The 7572-nt window shown below is 39.1% G+C and overlaps 1 long non-coding RNA gene across 1 annotated transcript; it reads left to right on the forward strand.

Moving 5' to 3' along the window:
* Positions 1-2189: 2189 nt before the first annotated feature.
* On the forward strand, positions 2190-7121 carry LOC109029351 (uncharacterized). Its single transcript, XR_002008411.4, has 3 exons — positions 2190-2322; positions 6048-6242; positions 6572-7121. It is a non-coding gene; the product is annotated as an uncharacterized lncRNA (long non-coding RNA).
* The last annotated feature ends 451 nt before the right edge of the window (positions 7122-7572 follow it).

Below are 7572 nucleotides of genomic sequence, written 5' to 3' on the forward strand. Positions count from 1 at the left end.
AACTAGTTGTTGAAGGAACATACCTCAAAATAATAAGAGCCATTATATGACAAACCCACAGCCAATATCATACTGAATGGGCAAAAGTTGGAAGCATTCCCCTTGAAAACTGACATCCTTGAAGACAAGGATGACCTCTCTTATCACTCCTATTCAACATAGTATTGGCCAGGGCAACCAGGCAAGAGAAAAAAATAAAGTATATTCAGATAGGAAGAGAGGAAATGAAACTATCCCTGCTTGCAGATGACATGATCTTATATCTAGAAAACCCCATGGTGTCAGCCCAAAAGCTTCTTAAGCTGATAAACAACTTTAGCAAAGTCTCAGGATACAAAATCAATGTGCAAAAATCACTAGCATTTCTATACACCAACAACAGTTAAGCCGAGAGCCAAATCATGAATGAGCTCCCATTCATCATTGCCACAGAAAGAAAATACCTAGGAAGACAGTTAACAAGGGAAGTGAAGGACCTCTACAAGGTGAACTACAAACCACTGCTCAAAGAAATCAGAGATGACACAAACAAATGGAAAAACATTCCATGCCATGGATAGGAAGAATCAATATTGTGAAAATGGCCATACTGCCCAAAGCAATTTATAGATTCAATGCTATTCCCATTAAACTATCATTGACATTCTTCACAGAACTAGAAAAAACTTTTTAAAATTTATATGGGACCAAAAAAAGCCTGAATAGCCAAAGCAATCCTAAGCAAAAAGAACGAAGCTGGAGGCATCATGCTACCTGACTTCAAACTATGCTTTAGGGCTACAGTAACCAAAATAGCATGGTACTGGTACAAGAACACACATAGACCAACGGAACAGAATAGAGAACTCAGAAATAAGACTAAACACCTGCAACTATCTGATCTTTGAGAAACCTGACAAAAACAGACAATGGGGAAAGGGTTCCCTATATTTAATAAATGGTGCTGGGATAACTGTCTAACCATATGCAGAAAATTGAAACAGGACCTCGTTCTTCCACCATATAACAAAATCAACTCAGGATGGATTAAAGACCTAACTGTAAAACTAAAAACTATAAAAACCCTAAAAGAAAACCTAGTTAATACTGTTCAGGACATAGGCACAGGGAAAGATTTCATAACAAAGATGCCAAAAACAATTGCAAGATGCCAAAAGCAATTGCAACAGAAGCAAAAATTGACAGATGGTATCTAATTAAAGAGCTTCTACACAGCCAAATAAACTATCAACAGAGTAAATGGACAACCTACAGAATGGAAGAAAACTTTGCAAACTATGCTGCATCTATAAGGAACTTAAATTTACAAGCCAAAAACAACCCAATTAAAAAGTGGGCAAAGGACATGAACAGGCACTTCTCATGCTGCCAGCAATCATACATGTGGCCAACAATCATATGAAGAAAAGCTCAACATTACTGATTATTAGAGAAATGCAAATCAAAACCACAATGAGATACCATCTCACACCAGTCAGAATGGCTATTATTTTGACTATAAAAGAAAAAAAAAAACAGATGTTGGTGAGGTTGTGGAGAAAAAGGAATGCTTTTACACTGTTGGTGGGAGTGTAGATTAGTTCAACTATTGTGGAAGACAGCCTGACGATTCCTCAAAGAATTGTCTAGAAACAGAAATACCATTTGACTTAGCAATCCGTTACTGAGTATATACCCCACATCACTCTATTATAAAGACACATGCACATGTATGTTCATTGCAGCACTATTCACAATAGCAAAGACATGGAATCAACCTAAATTCTGAACATTAAAGGTAAGCTGCATAATGAAAATGTGGTACATATATACACCATGGAATACTATGCAGCCATAAAAAAGAACAGGATCATGTCCTTTGTAGGGACATAGATGGAGCTGGAGGCCATAATTCTTAGCAAACTTAACACAGGAACAGAAAACCACATACCACATGTTCTCATTTATAAGTGGGAGCTAAATTATGAGAACACATGAACATATAGAGGGAACAACACACAGTGGCTGAAGAGAGGGTGGAGGGTAGGAGGAGGGAGAGGATCAGGAAAAATAACTAGTGGATACTAGGCTTAATACATGGGTGATGAAATAATCTGTACAACAAACCCCTATGACACGTTTACCTATGTAACAAAGCTGCACATCCTGCACATGTACCCCTAAACTTAAAAATTAAAAAAAAAATGTAAAGAAGTCCTACAGAGAGACACACCTCTTGCTTGTTCAGGTTCCAGATTCTGAATTCGACCTTCTCTCAATTCTGCAGAATGCAGTTGAGATGCATAGAAAAAGTCTGGGACTACTTACACCTATTTGCTAGCAGTAGGTGTTAACTCTTTTCTTCTTTTGTTCCTACTGCCTTCTTGGCCTTTCTTCCTTCTCCCCTCCTCCCTCTCACCATTTTCTTGTATCATTGCCTGAAGTCAGGAGTAAAGCTCAAATATTAAAAAATCTGGAAGAGGCCTGGTGCAGTGCTCACATCTGTGATCCCAGGGCTTTGAGAGGCCAAGGCGGGAGTTCAAGGCTGTAGTGAGTGCTGATCATGCCACTGCACTCCAGCCTGGGTGACAGAGACACTGTCTCTGGAAAAAAAAAATCTGGAAGAGAATCGAAAAAAAACTACTTGTAATATGAGTATGTTAACTTTAGCCATTCATATGCATTGTCAAATCTCTGGGTCTTCGAATTCTAGCAAAATGTTTCTCATTTTTCATAATGCTAATATCTTACCTGTCTGTGAACTAGAGGTTAATTTTAATTTTTATTTTTTAGATTTAGTACACTGTTGGAAAGTGGGGAGGGAAAAAGTTCGCCTCTTACTTTTGATGTTTCTTCCATGTGGAGGGAATGTAATAGTGTAACTCCTGACTTTCCTCCACCTCTTTATTAGTTCTTCCCCAGGGGAGTCATTTATTTGATGGGTAAATTTGAGATGTAAATACCTGAATATGCTCTGCTCAACTTCTTCTTCCTTTGGGGAGCTCACAGTTCACAGGAGTTGCTGCTATGCTCTGTTCTTCAGGGTCGGCTCTGCTGTACCCCCACCCAGGGAAGTGGCTCACAGTCCACCACTTCCTGGGTAGGGTACAAGGGGGCCCAATTCTGGAGTTCATCTAGTTAACCTATTTTTTCCAATCTACTTTTATCAGTAGCAAAGTTAATATTTTGGTTGTCTATGTGCCACTGCTTTGTTTAATTATTTATGCATATCTCAGGTGGGAAAGAAGGGTGCTGTATTGGAATCCTTAGTGACTCACGGTATACATCCCATTAGATCTGCTGTTGGCTAGATGCCCCATTAGCCACCTTCAATATAAATGAATCAAATACAAGACTATCTGTACTCTTATATTTGAAGTCCTTTAGATAAGGATTTTTTTTTTTTCTTTTCCAAGATCATCAAACAGATACCACCTGGCCTGCCAGTAGAAGGCTCAGAAGAAATTAAGAAGTTATCCCCTCAAAAATAGCCCACTGTCCCTTCCGATAATTTTACCACTTGAACCAATACAATCAATTTATTGATCTTATAATGTCTGAACAGTCATTTGGATTTAGGATGCCCAATAGTCAGTAAATTCCACAGTGTCTATTTACAGTCTATATTATTTACGCCAGACATATACTAATGGGTCCTTGACGCTGGCAGTAACATGACTTCCAGATTAGTGAAGCAGGAGGAGATCTGAGTGAGTGTCTCTCTCCTCTGAACTTCCATACCTGTCTATTGGATCTTCTTTTGTAAAATGCTTTGTTTTCTACCATGTGTTATGATTATTTCTGGTTTTGGCTTATCTTCTCTGATGGCCTTTTGGCAAGTCTTGTCAAGTTATATTTCCCTTTGGTCTTTGTTTCCCATAAACGATGTAATATTTCTCAAAATTCCGTAATTATGTTGAAGAACAATAGAGAAAGTGGGGCAAAGGAAGAGATGAGGAAAACTAGGAGGGAGTGACTCTCTACAGCCATTATGAGAAACAGTCTCCATATGGAGAGGTGCAGCAGCAAGATCAAAGGCCCATGCTCACCCAGAATCTTACGTAGAGATCCTCCATGCAAAGGCTGAGAAGCTTTTGCACATATTGGAAACATAAGCAAGCTATTGGAGGGTTATAGGGGTATCTGACTTGTGAAACCCAAGGGCAGGGCATGTAGCCTGGATGCACAAGAACATGGAACTAGCAATTGAACAGTGATGAGGAGCCAAGTCAGAAACACATTCATACAAACACTCTCTGGAACTCCAGAGTTTCTTATTTCTTCTGCTCTCTGGGTGTCTGCTTTCTTCTTTTTCCTTCTGTAGGTTGGTTTCTTCAGTTTATTCCACTTGTGCCTGGCTCATCACAGTCACCTCCAAATGCCTGGCTCAGCCCTTTATTGACCTGACCGCATGAACTTGACAGAAACAAACTTATGAAGTCTCTCAAGTCCCAACCTCAAATTCACAGGAGATAGAATCCACTGTACCTCTCTCCCAGAAACCCTCCAACTCCTTTGGTCAGCGGTATTCATCCATAGTGCCATCTGGCACTGGGCAAAGAGCAGGGTCATATCTGCTTTTATTCGGAGCCTTGGTAGGAACATATTCTTGTGTAGAAATGGGCAGAAAATTATTGGTATCTTTAGTACAATTTTTGGTCCCAGAAACATGACCAAACTGAAGGATCCGCCCTGCCCAGGATGACCTTTCACATATTTGGTGAGAACTGACTGAAAAACAACATATTTGGGCTTGAAGTTAAATGGAGTTTTAAAATATGGACCTCTAGTAATGATAGTTTCTTTAGCATTTGTTTTAGGTATACACAGGTTAAAAGATAGTAACTGAGAACTTCTGCTTCTAGGAGGATGAAGTAGATACACTTTTCCTATTTCCCACTAAGTACAACTAAAGACCCAGGACATTATGTAAAAATGAACACTGGAAGACATCAAAAGGTGGAGAGAAGGCAGTACATTGGCTGGGAGCCTTATGATATGAGAAACAACACAGGTGAAGTTCCGTGAGTTTTCTGAGTTATCCCAGACATGGAACTGAAGAAGCCAGCAGCCCAGAAATATCAAAGGGCACAGACACAAAAGGCCCCCTGCAAAACTCTGGCCTCTCTATGCAAAGGACCAGGAAAGGGACAGACTAGCAGATGGAAAACTTCTAGACAATAGCTACTCTACTCCAACCAATAACACAGGAAAAATTTTGGTCCCACCCATACCTCCACCAATGAAATGGGAAGCCTAGACTTCCACACTTGCCAGGTTGTCACAGGCACCCTACACCCCCAGCTGGAGTGAGAAGACCAAATAAGGTATCAGAGGCTGCCTAGTGGGGAATCAGGACCTTCCTCAATGCCCAGCAGTAACAAAATAAACCCCTCTTTGGTGTGGCTGGAGACCACTGAAGGAGCTGAAATGCCCTTCCCTCCCCAGCAGTAATGAGGAGTGCCCATTCTCAGGCATCAAAGTAGGCTGAGTTGACAACAGGGACTTATACCTCCATTAGGTAGTAACTGAAGCAATAACTCCCTTCCTTTGCTAGAGAAAACCAGCAAAAACAATGTTTAAGTAACATTCAGAGTCTTAAAATATGAAATGATCAGATTTTACAGAAATTACTCATCATAACAAGGATTTCAGTTTTGCAGTTACTAAAAATCTAAAACCAGGAAAAAAATCCATAAATGCTCATGTGACTGTTAAAATTTTTTGGGGGGATAGCCGGGGAGAGGAGACAGTGTCTTGTTTTATCACCCAGTCTGGAGTGCAGTGGTGCAATCATAGCTCACTGCAGCCTCCAATTCCTGGGCTCAAGGAATCCTCCTGCCTCAGCCTCCTGAGCTGCTAGGACTATAGATGTTCACCACCACGCCTGGCTAATTAATTTTTGTAGAGATGGGGTCTTGAACTCCCAGCCTGAAGCAATCCTCCTGCCTTGGCCTCCCAAAGTGTTGGGATTATAGGCTTGAGCCACTGTACCTGACCACAAGTGATTTAGATTGGAGAAAAAAAAATACAGCTGATTACAGTCATTTGTTATTTATTTATTTCAGTGTCTTCGAAGAATGTTACTAGAGAGAAGCAGGTACAACCTTGTGATTATTATGCTTTGAACTTGATGCTGTGCTGAACACATAAAAGAGCCCTCATGGCCCTCTTCCAATCTTCAATAAAAGATTGGAAGGAGAATGAAAGAAAGGAAGCAAGATCATCCAGAGAACCATGAAGTAGTGACCTTCAGTGATGAGGTGAAAAGTGTCCAGACAGGATGAGACCTGTATACTTGTAATTTTTTCTAGAAATATCTGGAAAACAAAGCAAGAGAAGTAGAAGTATTTGTAGCTTTTACTGGAGAAGATTTTTGTATTTTTCTAAGTAGATATGTTAGTTGCCCATGTTAGTAAAATTTTAAAATGTTTTAAAAATCTTAAACATTTTTATCTCTAGTGTACATTGTTGTTGATTTTTACACAGAGTTTTGGGTAAATTTTGAACATTTTTTAAAATAGAAAAAGATGACATTCTTAAGAAAAAAAAGCACTACTAACTCCTTATTTTACATCTCCCCATCCCCTAGGTCTGGCATTCATCAGCATCCACACATCTGCAGAAGGGGTATGAGGGAGAAATGACTTCATTAATTGTGTCACCAAGTTTTTCTTCTCTTGATTCCTAAGAAGAAGAAACAGAGATTACATGTGTTTACTTAAGGGTAAGCACTAACTGAATGCTTACTGAGTGGCTAGATGAATATCTAAAAAAAAAAAATGGTTTCTGTAGGCGTTGGATTCTGCTCAATGCTTATGCCCACCCAGAATGCTCTATAAAACCTTCACTGTTGTTCTCAGGATCAGCCTTCCTGAATTCGTCCTATAAACTTTTAATGAGTGACCTGTTTGTAAAACTCCCTTCCAGATTGGCAAATACAAGTTGATAGAGAACTTCAATGCCTTTTTTCTTCTAACCTCCCTTTCCTTATACTTTCCCCTATTGAATCTTACCAGAGGGAACACACACACACACACACACACACACACACACACACACACACACAAACTCATCAGCCAAAAAAACTTTTAAAAAGTAAAAATAAAAAATAAAAAAATACAGGACTCATAACAGCAGTCCACAGCATTTTTGTGCTGTGATTTCTGAGGGAAATGAATTAGGCACATTGTTTAGTTTGTTTGTTTGTTTTTGTTTTTTAACAGTATCTGCTTTTGCCTATGTGGAAGTCTTTGATGTAAAACAAAAGCTCTTGATTAAGTGCTAGAACGTACCTAATTGTTGAGGTGTAGAGATAAACTGACGTATAATGATACTTGGAAACAAAGAAAGAAAGGATTGGGGTCTGTTCTATTTTGATTTAAAGTAGGCAACTAGCATGTATTAATGGCTCTTAGCTGTCTTTTAAGATAATTTTACAAATACAGGAAATGTTTTATTTGCTTGTCCACACAAAGAATAGCCACTAAACCCCATCCCCATTTTATTTCTTTCTTATTGTTTATCTTTCCTCTGGAATTTATATACAAAATGTAAATTAAATTAAAATCTGAATAAACAAGAACTAAACTA

Source organism: Gorilla gorilla, chromosome 14 (genome assembly GCF_029281585.2).
Source record: "Gorilla gorilla gorilla isolate KB3781 chromosome 14, NHGRI_mGorGor1-v2.1_pri, whole genome shotgun sequence".
Classification (NCBI taxonomy): Eukaryota; Metazoa; Chordata; class Mammalia; order Primates; family Hominidae; genus Gorilla; species Gorilla gorilla.